Here is a 13,940-nt window from a genome sequence, read left to right on the forward strand (position 1 = left end):
TCTTTCACCAAAGGGGACCCGGTACCCATACCCAATTGAGCCGGCCTCGGGGCCCTAGCCTTCATTGTCTATGTAGAGTTTGCCGCGACGACTTTTGGTCATCCAGCCCACAACGTATCCCTTGAGTCCTTCAAAGCTGCCCTTCAAGAACTCAAATCCACCGTGCGCTGGCCCCACGATGGGCGCCAACTGTCATGGAATTGTCACAGCAAATGTCCTAGCGAAAGGACTTAGTCGTAGGGCCATCACAACTAGGAAGCTTAAAGGGGTTAATCGGGACAAAGGACACGAGAGATTTATACTGGTTCGGCCCCTTACGGTGAAGGTAAGGCCTAGTCCAGTTGATGTTGTATTGCTAGGTTTCGATGACCAAGGAGCGAATCTGCTAGCCTGGCTATCGATCTCTTGTTTCTTGTCCTAAGCCACCGCTGGGTCGTCCCCTTATATACATGGGTTGACGCCTGGCCGCCTACAGAGTCCCGGCCGGCTCATAAAACGTGTCCGGCTCGGTGACTTCTTTTATATGCCTTTCTTTACAAGTCTTTCTCTACATATGGCAGTTCACAATATTGGGCCTTAAGCCGCCTATGGGCTTAGGCTTTCTACAAGTCTTAATAAAATATCACCTTGAACATTTACTGGGCTTCTTCTCGTAACCCGCCATTGGGGTTGACCCGGCCCCTCCTGGGCGGGTCATACCTGGTAGCTATATCCCCAACAAGCATGGTATAGTTGGTATTCCCGGATCTCCTAGTTTCTTTAGTATTCCACCCTTAAAAGTGTAATTAGCAAGCATAGTGGAAATTTCAGCTTCCGATATCCTTCTTTTATTTGTAACAATATCTTTCATATACTTAGCATAAGGAGACATTTTCAGAATATCAGTCAAATGTATACGCAAAAAGACAGGTCTAAGCATTTCAACAAAGTGCTCAAAATCCTCATCATCCTTTTTCTTGGATGGTTTAGGAGGAAAGGGCATGGGTTTCTGAACCCATGGTTCTCTTTCTTTACCATGTTTCCTAGCAATGAAGTCTCTCTTATCATATCTTTTATTCTTAGGTTGTGGGTTATCCAGATCAAAATAGGTTCTATCTCCACATCATTATCATTACTAGGTTGAGCATCAACATGAACATCATCATTAATATTATCACTAGGCTTATGTTCATCACCAGATTGTGTTTAAGCATCAGAGATATAAATATCATTTGGGTTTTCTGGTGTGTCTATAACAGGTTCACTAGAATCATGCAAAGTCCTATCACTTTTCTTTTTCTTTTTGGAAGGACTAGGTGCATCGGTATTAATTAATTGAGAGTCTTGTTATACTCTCTTAGGATGACCTTCGGGATACAAAGGTTCTTGAGTCATTTTACCACCTCTAGTCATAACTCTAATAGCATGATCATTTATCTTATTATTCATCTCATTGAGCAGATCATTTTGTTCTTTGAGAAATTGTTCTACTTGAGTTTTTACCATTGAAGCATGTTTACTAATGATTTTGAGATCGTTAACAGTTCTACACATGTAGTCACCTAAGCAGTCAAGCATATAAGCATTACGTTTCAATTGTCTTCTAACATATGCATTGAAGTTTTCTTTTTTAACAATAAAGTTATCAAATTCATCCAAGCATTGACTAGCATACTTATTATGAGGAATATCACCCTCATCAAATCTATAGAGAGAATTTACATCTACTACATGTGTCAGAGTATTAAGACCATGTATTTCTTCAATAGGTGGTAAATTCTTAACATATTCATCCTTAATACCTATTTATTTCATAGATTTCTTTGCCTCTTGCATATTTCAGGACTAAGAAATAGAATACCTCTTTTCTTCGGAGTTGGCTTAGGATTTGGTTCAGGAAGAGTCCAATCATTATCATTACTCAATATATTATTCAATAGTACTTCAGCTTGTTCAACACTTTGTTCCTTGAAAACACAACCAGCACAACTATCTAGGTGGTCCCTAGAAGCATCGATTAGTCCATTATAAAAGATATCAAGTATTTCATTTTTCTTAAGAGGATGATCAGGCAAAGCATTAAGTAATTGGAGAAGCCTCCCCAAAGCTTGTGGGAGACTCTATTCTTCAATTTACACAAAGTTAAATATTTCCTAGAAAGCAGCTTGTATCTTATGAGCAGGAACATATTTTTTAGAGAAGTAATATATCATATCCTGGAGACTATGCACACAACCAGGAGCAAGAGAATTAAACCATATCTTAGCATCACCCTTTAACGAGAAAGGAAACAACTTAAGAATATATTAATAGAGAATTTTTTACTCATGAGCAAATAGGTTGGCTATATCATTCAATTTAGTAAGATGTGCCACAACAGTTTCAGATATATAACCATGGAAAGGATCAGATTCAACCAAAGTAATTAACTCAGGATCGGCAAAGAATCCATAATCCTTATCAATAACAAAGATAGGTGAAGTAGTAAACTTAGGATCATATTGCATTCTAGCATTCGAAGATTTTTCTTTCCACTTGCATAGTAATTTCTTAAGATCATCTCTATCTTTACAAGAAAGAAAGTCTCTAGCTACCTCTCCATCCATAACATAACCCTTAGGTATAACATGAAGTTCATATGTAGGAGAGCTAGTCTTATCAGTCGTTTCAAAGTATTCAGTTTCAATAATTTCATCAGTTTCAGAAATATCATCAGTTTCAGCATTCTCAATATCTTTAGCTCTAGCAAGTTGTTCATCAAGAAAATCACCCAAAGGCATAGTATTGTCAAGCAACGTATAATCATAAGCATCATGCGTAGTAGAAGTAGCATCATCAGTAACATGCGACATATCAGAATCAATAGCAGTTGTAGGTGTTGCAAGTTTACTCAAAACAGAAGATGAATCAAGTGTAGAGCTAGATGGCAGTTCCTTACCTCTCCTCGTAGTAGAGGGAAGAAATCTTGGTTCTGGTATCCTTCAGATTCCAGATAGAGATCAATAGATATATATTCCAAGTGACTCATAGAATAGAGCTATGCTCCCCAGCAACGACGCCAGAAAAAGGTCTTGATAACGCACAAGTATAGGGGATCGCAATAGTTCTTGAGGGTAGAGTATTCGACCCAATTTTATTGATTCGACACAAGGGGAGCCAAAGAATATTCACAAGTATTAGCTGTTGAGTATTCAACCACACCTGAAAGACTTAATATCTGCAGCAAAGTGTTTAGTAGCAAAGTAGTATTGAACTAACGGTAGGAGCAGAAAAAGTACCAGTAGCAGTTTTGTAGCGATTGTAACAACAGTAGCAACGAAAGTAACTTAGAAAAGATCAATATGTGAAAAGCTCGTAGTCAATGGATCGGCAATGATATATGTCGGATGATATTCACCATGTAGCAGTAATAACCTAGGGTGACACAGACCTAGCTCCAATTCATCAATATAATGTAGGCATGTATTCCGTATATAGTCACACGTGCTTATGGAAAATAACCTGCATGACATCTGTCGTCCTACCCTCCCATGGTAGTGGGGTCCTATTGGAAACTGAGGGATATTAAGGCCTTATTTTCATAGAGAACTGGAACAAAGCATTAGCACTTAGTGAATACATGAACTCCTCGAACTACGATAATCACGAAAAGAATCCAAATTATTGTCACCTTGGGGTATGTGGATCATAACACGTAATAGGTGACTACAACTTCCAAGATCGGATCAAGAACACAAATATATTTGTGAAAACATAAAGGGTTCTGATCTGAAATCATGGCACTCGGGTCCTAGTGACAAGCACTAAGCATATCAAAGTCATAGCACCATCAATCTCAGGACATATTGGATACTAGGGATCAAACCCTAACAAAACTAACTCGATTACATGATAAATATCATCCAACACATCACCGTCCAGCAAGACTACAATATAATTACTCACGCACGGCGGTGAGTATCATGAAATCCTTGATGGAGGAAGGTTGGTGATGTTGATGGCGATGAATTCCCCTCTCCAGAGCCCCTAACGGACTCCAGATCAGCCCTCTCGATGAAGAACAGGAGGCGGCGGAAGCTCTGTATCCTGAAACGCGACGAATCCTTCTCTCTGATTTTCTCTCTCCATGAATAGGTACTTATAGAGTTGGAATTAGGGTTGGAGGAGCTCTAGGGGGGCCATAGGCCTGCAGGGCACGCCCTCAGGGCTTGTGGCCTCTAGGTGGCCCCCTCTGGTTGAGTCGTGCGCCAATATTTTTTTGTATATGCCAAATATTCTCCATAAATTTTCAGGTCAATCTGAGAACTTCTATTTCTGCACAAAAATAACACCATGGCAATTCTGCTGAAAACAGCGTAAGTCCAGGTTAGTTCCATTCAAATCATGCAAGTTAGAGTCCAAAAAAAGGGCAAAAGAGTTTGGAAAAGTAGATACGATGGAGACGTATCAAGATGCAGACTGCAACTTCCTGCTCACCATGTTTACAACAAATAATATATCATGCCAAGTAAAAACTCAAAACTACCGTGCATCAAGTAAATTTTTTGCATCACTCTTTGACTTGGCATCATCACAAATTTTACATAACTTGGACACAACTAGCCTTAATTGTGGAGCTTGATATCTGATAGCTTTAACACTTTTGATTCGACTCTCCCACCGAGTATTATACAAACCTTTCATGGTTAAACTTGGAATATGATCAAGTAAAACTTTCCATCTTTTAGTGGAACATGAAAATAAAACATAAATTCGTTGCATAATTCCAAAGAAGGATATGGCCTTACTACAATAACTTGCTATATCACACAAAGATTGAGGCTATGACATGCACATGGCATATATAGAGAGAGCTATTGGAATTGTTTTTCAATAAACGACTTTGTACCCTTTGTTTATTTCCTTTCATGTTGGAACCATTATCGTACCCTTAGCCCCTTACATTATCAATATTTAAACCATAAGACTCGATTGCACCAATAAGTACATTTAAAAGACCCAAACTAGATGTGTCATCCACCATAAAAAAGTCTTCTATTTTTTTACTTAACATGTTAACATATCTAATAATTAGGGTCATTTGTTTATTTATGGCTAACATCTGGAGTACAATAAAGAATTATGGAGTAACTAGAAAAGAGCAATATATGTGTTTTTCTATTTGAGCAAATCTAGACATTATAAATATCTTTTTTGAGAATGTGGAAGGCTATAAATTTACAATAAACATGAGGATGGTTACAACACCAGAGAGGCAAAACATTGTAGACCAAGGCAACTACTTTTGTACATTTCTTAGGGCCATAGTATCGCTAGAAATCGCTGGCATAATTCTACATTACTTGATTAGGATTTGATTCAACTCCTTATAAAAATGATTTAGTTTCATGAGTGCTCCTTTTTAATGGCAAAGAATAAAATTAAGTGAGGTGGTAAGACAAAGGCCTCCTTTGGTTTGTAGGAATTTTGTAGGAATCCTATAGGATATGATTTATGCAGGAAACTTTTCTTTAGATCCCTTTGGTTTGTACGAATAAAATCCTATTCCCATGGAGGAATTCTTCTATCCTCCACATTTCGTAGGAAAATAAACATTAGCCTAAACTCAGTGGAAAAAAATCCTATGATGTGAATGAAAGGACATCTTCTTTTTCAATTCCTATTCATAGTATTTCAGATACATGTCATCTCATTTCCTATGACTTTCCTATCCTATGAATCGAAGGAGGCCTAAGCTGAAAGTGCTTCTTTAAGTACCTGAACAAGGTAAATGTGGAAGTGCATGGATGCGCTAAATAAGAATGACCTACAGGTGTAACTACGCCATTATTATAGTTCTTCTATCTAAATATGCGTGTAACTAAGTTCCTACAAATCCTTAATCTGTTGTCTTGATAGACTAGAGACACTCACTCTAGAAGAATATTGCCATCCAGCGGGTACTACAAAAGAAACCAAATACAACATATCAGTTCAAAGATATTTCATACTTGTGCCTGCAAGATTTGAGCAAACAAATGTTCAAACCCTCTATACCCAGAGCTATCCTTACCAAGGAATTGTTGGGGCATTTAATAATAACTGGTGAGTGCCACTCTATTTCATCAGCCAAAGCTACCTGCGTATCCTTATTCTTTCAATGAGTAAAAAAGATATCAACTATAGAGGCAACTATTGATTAGTCAGATTACTTCCTTTAGTTGCCAGTAGTGTCACAAACCATTATATGGGTCATGAACTCATGTGATCATGAATTTTAACGATCGGTTCCTCCTTTTTTCTGCAGCCATAAAAATTAGCATGCCTTCTCATCTCGGTACCCTACAACAATATAGGTGCTTGCATACCTAGTAAGCCTCAAAACAAAATCATCCAAATTATGGGAAAATAGAGAGGGCACAAATAACTCATCGATGGGAAAACCCACAAAACCAGGTTGGGTGAAGTAGGATCGAAAGTAAGTCTAGAGGGGGTGATTACACTACTGGACCAAATAAAAATCTATCATTTTCCCAATTTTAGTTGTGGGCAAATTTTAGCAATTAGCACAAGTCAAGCAATTAACCTACACATGCAATTCTAAGAGTATAGCAGTGGAAAGTATAAAATTGCATATGAAGGTAAAAGGGAAGGGTTTGGAGAAGGCAAACACAATGGAGACACGAAGATTTCTGGCGTGGTTCTAATAGGTGGTGCTGTCGTACATCCACGTTGATGGAGACTTCAACCCACGAAGGGTAATGGTTGCGCAATTCCACGGAGGGTCCACCCATGAAGGGTCCACGGAGAAGCAACCTTGTCTATCCAACCATGGCCATCTCCCATGAAGGACTTGCCTCACTCAGGTAGATCTTCACGAAGTAGGCGATCTCCTTGCCCATACAAATTTCTTGGTTCAACTCCACATCACGACGGACGCTCCAAAGCGACACCTAACAAATATAGGAGACATCACTATCCAAAAGGTAATAGATGGTTTGTTGACGATGAACTCCTTGCTCTTGTTCTTCAAATGTAGTCTCCCCAACACTAAACACTCTCTCACAGATTTGGCTATGGTGGAAGAGGGATTTGACTGGAAAACAACTTGGGGAAGGCTAGAAATCAAGGTTCAAATGGTTGGAATGGAATCTCTTGATCTCAACACATGAGTAGGTGGTTCTCTTTTAGAAAATGTATGGAAGGAGTATAGGCACGTTCTGATGGCTCTCTGCCTTGAGGAAGAAGGGGTGGAGGGGTATATATAGACTCCACACAAAATCCAACAGTTATACACTTTTGAATCATCTCAGTGGCACCGATTAAGGAACTCAATGGCACCGATCTGTTCAAAAATATGAATGTCAAGAATCTTGGTGGGATCGACTGGAACAATTGGTGTGACTGATGTGCTAGGGCTTACGGCAAACTTCATCTCGGTGGTGCTGAGTGCACCAACTCGGTGGGATCGAAGTGAAGCAATAAGAAACAGATAATCTGTCAAGCCAACTTGGTGAGACCGATTGCATAAACTCGGTGGGACCGAAGTGAATGCAATAGATCATAGAGCGCTGGCAAGGCCATATCGGTGGGACCGAGATTCGTATCGGTGTGACCGAATTGTTAGGGTTTTGGAAGTGGCTGTGTCAAATGAACTCGGTGGCTCCAGGTAGAAAGAATCGGCGGGGCAAGTTTGGAATTAGGGTTTGGACATATTTGGATGGAGAAAGTTGCTGACGGTTTTGGAGCAATATCACTAAGCACTTTGAGCAAGTAGACCATTAAGCAACACCTCATCCCCTTTTAATAGTATTGGCTTTCCTATGCACTCAATGTGATCTTGGATCACTTAAATAGAAATGAAGAGTCTTGAGCTTTTGTCAATCTTTGTCCTTGGCATTTTGAGGGGTCCACATATATAGTCCATGCCATGCCAATCATTGAACATCCTGGAATATTTATCTTGAATGGATATTAGTTCAATGAGCTATATCTTGGTGTGAATTACCAAAACTACCCGGGATTAATTAGTTGCACTTCCAATCTCCCCCTTTTTGGTAATTGATGACAACATATAGATCAAAGCTTCCACAAATGATTAAATGAATGAAATACATCCTCGCTTTGAGTGCAAATGCACAATCGATTAGGATCATGGGTCACTCTTCCATGTCACATACATCTTGGTGGAGCGCACAAAATGATATGAGTTAAATAACATGCATGCATCAGCAAAGACATACGTGAATGACCATACACAAGTAATTGTAGGAATAAGCATTAAGCACACATTAAGCATAGTATGATCAACCACATAACCAAATGTAGTATCCCATGAGCATCAAACGATAAAGTAGCATGGACCAACGAACATTGTAGCAAAAACTCAATAAAACCAAAGAGCAAAAGCGAGACACACACTCTCTCTCTCTCTCTCGAAGCCTAATGATCTATACAATTTCTTCCCCTTTGCCAACAAGTACAAAAAAGTTCTAAAAGGTATAGAGCTATGTGTCTCTCTAGGCATGATCCTCTAGAGCTCCTGAAGGGGTCTTCTGGCTTGTGTCTCCTGTTTGCGTAGATGGCATTGAGAGAACTGCGTCTACAAATGTCTCCGCTGACGTCTGCTGGATCGGTGGATAAGACACTAGAGGTGGCACTGAAGCAGTAGCGGTAGGTGCAGTGTGAGTAGGCCTCGTGTCTGCAACTGGCACAGCTGAAGATCTGGGTGCCCTGGGTGTAGTCTTGAACCTCTGAGTGGTAGATCCCTCATCTTCACTATCCTCGGTTGCATCCTGCTAACCTCAACATCTGCCTGCAGCTTCTCCACAACAGTCTGAACCTCAGTGATCTTCACATCAAGATAATGAATCTTTGTCTTGACAACCCGCTCTAGACTCTCCTGGTTGTTGGAGATGTTGGCCAGACTCCTCTCAATCCTCAGGGTGGCCTCCAGCAGATATGTCATATGATCATTCTTGGACTTGAGGTTTGCAATGGGTGCATTGGGAGCTGTGGCTTCTTGAGTTACATTTGCTGTTGCTGCTGCCTGAGCCTTGTCTTGAGCCTCAATTGATGTGGGGTGTGAGGGTGATGTCTTCTATGCAACCTTCTTATTGTAGACTCGTGTTGGGTCTCCAAGCACACAGTTTTGTAGGACAGTAGCAATTTTCGCTCAAAGTGGATGACCTAAGGTCTATCAATCCATGGGAGGCATAGGATGAAGATAGTATCTCTCAAACAACCCTGCAACCAAATAAGAAAGAGTCTCTTGTGTCCCCAACACACCCAATACAATGGTAAATTGTATAGGTGCACTAGTTCGGCGAAGAGATGGTGATACAAGTGTAATATGGATGGTAGATATAGGTTTTTGTAATCTTAAAATATAAAAAAACAAGGTAACTAGTAATAAAAGTGAGCAAAAATGGTATTGCAATGCTTGAAAACAAGGCCTAGGGTTCATACTTTCACTAGTGCAAATTCTCCCAACAATGATAACATAATTAAATCATATGGTAATCCCTCAACGTGCGACAAAGAATCAATCCAAAGTTCCTATCGGAGAACATAAGACAAAAACGTGCATCGACCCCTATGCATAGATTACCCCAATGTCGCCTCGGGAATCCACGAGCTGAGTGCCAAAACATACATCAAGTGAATCAATAGAACCTCCCATTGTCACCATAGATACCCCATCACAATACATACATCAAGTGTTCTCAAATCCAATACTCAATCCAACATAATGAAACCTCAAAGAGCAAGACTCAATTCATCACAAGAAGATAGAGAGGGAGAAACAATATATGATCCAACTATAGAAACAAAGCTCATGATACATCAAGGTTGTGCCAAATCAAGAACATGAGAGAGAGAGATCAAACACATAGTTACTGGTACATACCCTCAACTCCGAGGGTGAACTACTCCCTCCTCGTCATGGAGACCGTCGGGATGATGAAGATGGCCTCCGATGATGGTTTCCCCCTCCGACAGGGTGCCAGAACAGGCTCCCGATTGGTTTTTCGTGCCTATATAGGCTTGCAACAACGGAACTTCCGATCTAGGGTTCTTTTCGGAGATTTCTATATTTATAAGAATTTTTGGTGTTGGAAAAAAGTCAATGGGGTGCCCGAGGGGTCCATAAGCCCTCGGGGCGCGCCCCTGGCTTGTGGACTCCTCAGGACTCTTCTGGTCCAGCTCCGGTTCTTCGGGGGTCTCTTTTGGTCCATAAAAAATCACCGTAAATTTTAAGCCCATTCCGATAACTTTTATCTCTACACAAAAAACGACACCACGGTAGTTCTACAGAAAATAGCGTCAGTCCGGGTTACTTCTGATAAAATCATACCAAAACCATATAAAATTGTTGCAAACATGGCATGAATACTTTACAAATTATAGATACGTTGGAGACGTATCAAAGGGATCCATCACAACCACATTACCCTCGTACTCTGGCTGAAGAGGGAGGTGCTCATGGTCTAGTAGACATGTGTCTGTACCAACCTTGGAGTTCATAAGCATCTGAATGTGTGGGGCATATCCACAGGACCTCTTCTGGTCAGCAGTTTTCCTCTTGACTGTCTCAATAATTAAACTCATAACTTTGATTTTTTTGAGGTGGGGAGTCAGACAAGTGAAGCAAGTTGATGGAGTGGCCACGGATCATCCTGTCATCTTCAGATTTGGGCAAAAGAGTGTGCCTAAAAATGGTGTTTGTGGTGGCCAAACCAGCTAGCAGATGCTTGACTGATCCAAACTGGCGAGTTTCCAAATCTTCGTCAGGAATAGGCTTATACATATTAGCCATGGAATTGTGGTGCATCTTGGGCTTCCCATAAACATCAACATCATCCTTTTCCTCCTCAGGAGCATCAATAAGAGCAACCCACTTAGAGATTGATGACCGGTACATGGAATCCTCAGTCATCCATGCAATTCCCCCATCTGGATAGAAGTATGTTGTGGAGTAGAATTGCATGATCATCTCATCATTCCACTTTGTGAGCTTCTGACCAACAAACTCGTCAACTCTTGCAAGGCTAAAGCTCTCGTGAATGTGGGGGAGATAATCTTCATTTGCATCGATGTATTTCCAGTCCACCCACTTCATGTCATTGACAATGGTCTTCTTATCAAGCAAAATTGTCTCATAGAAATCTTGTTTTTCTCTGGTGTTGAAACAATAGTCACAAGCTATCCTCCTCCTAACTGAATAGGGATCCACTTTCCTCCACTCCCGCAAAACCTTTTCCTTCCTAAGTATCATGTTTTCTACAACAGGGTGTGCATTGTCATGGTCTGGGATCTTGGGCTTGAGCTTCCTGGGCACTAGTGGCTCATCATCATCCTGAACTTCAGGCACTAGGGGCTTGTTCTTATTAGTAGCTGGAATGTTTCTAGTTGACCTCTTGGGTGCAGATTCCTTGGGCTTTGACTTGGGCTTGGAGGGAGCAGTAGCTGACTTCATAGCATCTGCCATGAGTTTTTGTGTCTTAGCTATAGGTGCTTCAGCATGTTCTTCCTCCTCCTCATGATCATCTTCCCTCATGGAAAGTCGGCCAAGAACTATAGCAGTTGTCTTTCTAGCCCTTTTCTTTTTCTTGCTGGCATCACCTTCTTCCTCACTTGGTTCTTCTAGTGTGAATGTCATTGTATCTTGTGTAGTTGATGTTTTCCGAGGTTTTGATGTTGGGACTCTCCTGACAGCAGCCTTTGTTTTGGCACCTGGCTTAGTGGTAGCTGTAAAGCCATACTCCTTTGTGAGTACTTTCTTCCTCTTGGAAGTGACCTCATCTACAATAAAATCCTCATCCTCACTTTCCGAGGTTCTCTTCTTCCTTGTCCTGGTGGCAGCCTTTGGCAAGTTGCTTGGAGTGCTCCTACTACCATCATCATAGCTCTCATTGGGACTAGATCCCTCACTAAGCTCAACATTCTATTCAGACTGATTCTGACTATCACTAGCACTTGACATCTTGCAAAGCTAACCCTGTGAATACATAGGTATGGGCAGAGTAGATGAGTTATCACAAAAAGCAGATAGTTTTTCAAAAAATTGAGTCCAAAATTTAGTTTTAGTTTTCCATAGAAAGCATTTCGGAGCTACCGAGTTGAACATTTCAATGACACTAAAGCACTCACAGAGCCTAAACACACAATTTTGGTAGGACCAAGTTATGGTTCGGTGGCTCCTAGATGCTAGGGTTTTACTGAAATTTTTACTTTCGGTCTCACCGATTAGTATGTTTTGGTGGAACCAAGTTGTACTTGTGCAATGGCCAGGGCCAATCGGTGGGACCAAAAATTTCATTTTGGTTGGTCCAGGATGAGTTCGGCGGAAACCTAACCCTAAAAATTTTCTTCGACTCTATTCTAACGAATTCGTTTGGTGGATGGATGCATCTCAAATATGGCAAGATATTAGCCAGAATCCTTGTTTATTGAGTCGGAAAGGGAAAGCATGAGATCTAATCTTACCCTAACTCAGTGACGATTCTCTATAGCGGCAATGGCGGAGTGGATTCCGTTGACGGCGATGGATTCTTGCAATGATGACGCACATGAGACAACGGCGGATTCCTGCGGCGACGACACATAGGAGATGTCGACGATGATCCGGGGACCAAGGGGGCAGCAGCAGTGGGGCGCGGGCTCGAAATGTTTGAAGAATTTTTCAACCGTACGGGCCGCTAGCATATATACCCATGTGTTGTCAGTGATGCAAAACTGCATGCAGTTACAACAAATCGGTGGGACTGAGTTGGTCTAATTGGTAGCACCGAGATTGAAAACCTAGATCAATCTAATTCTTTCGGTATGTCCGAGTTTGAGTGGATTGGTCTCGCTGAAATGCAGTAGAAGGTTTTGGAAGGAAGCCCTTGACGGATCGGTGGCTCTGAGTGCTCCTTACCCAGAGGGCCCAAAAATAACTTGTTCAATTTTTGTGATATAGCATGAATAGAGTTTGAGACAAGAAGAGCAAAGATAGCTAGAGAAGGTTCTTAGGAATTCTTGTACATCCTTGGCCAATAAAAACCAATACAATCAAAACAACAAATGGATGTCCTCGAATGGAGAAAATATGCAACCCAACATGCTCACATAATAAGATAGCAAATGAAATGTGTGGCAAAGCATGTGTCGGTGTCAAATCCGACAGACCTCGGGGTAGGGGGTCCCGGGCTTTGTATCAAGGATCGATGGGAACAAGGGACAACGAACATAGTGTTTATCCAGGTTCGGGCCCTCTCGAAGAGGTAAAACCCTACGTCCTGCTTGATTGTATTGGATGTATAATATGGTGTATAGAGTAGATCTACCTCAAGATCAGCATGAGCTAAACCCTAAGGCGATGAGGTGATGAATGTAGCTCTAGCCCTAAAGACTACAACCCTCAGTTTGTATAGACAAAGGTAGGGTTAGGGTTACTGAAGATATATTTGTAACGCCCGGATAATCTTGCTACAGTAATCCCACGCTAATCATGCCACGTCATCCCGATTACTGTTGCTGAACATCTGTTAGTTCAAACCGCATCAAATTCAAATTTAAAATTAATGTCGACAATAAAAGTTTTCAAATATTGAAACAAAAATGTTCGGTGGTTGCCAAATATTACAAAGGTAATTATGGTGCAGCAAACACATTTTATAAAATGTCTAAATAATTTAAAATGTTTTAAAATAGAAATGCAAATAGATAAAAACAAAACAGAAAAACTAAAACTAAAATTGGAAGAAAGGAGAGAGGAAGACCCCCTGGGCCAGCAGACCCAACGGGCCGGCCCATTCGCCCTCCAGGCCCATCCGGCCGGCCCACTACCCCCTCCTTATCCACTCCCCCAGTAACCCTAACCTACCCACGATCCCCACTCCCCCCACCCACTCCCCCGATCCCCTCCTGGATCGGGATCGCCCCCGACCGCGCCCGGTTCCGGTCGACGCCGCCCCGCCGCTCGACATCAACGCCGC

The sequence above is a fragment of the Triticum aestivum genome, chromosome 7A (assembly GCF_018294505.1).
Source record: "Triticum aestivum cultivar Chinese Spring chromosome 7A, IWGSC CS RefSeq v2.1, whole genome shotgun sequence".
NCBI lineage: Eukaryota > Viridiplantae > Streptophyta > Magnoliopsida > Poales > Poaceae > Triticum > Triticum aestivum.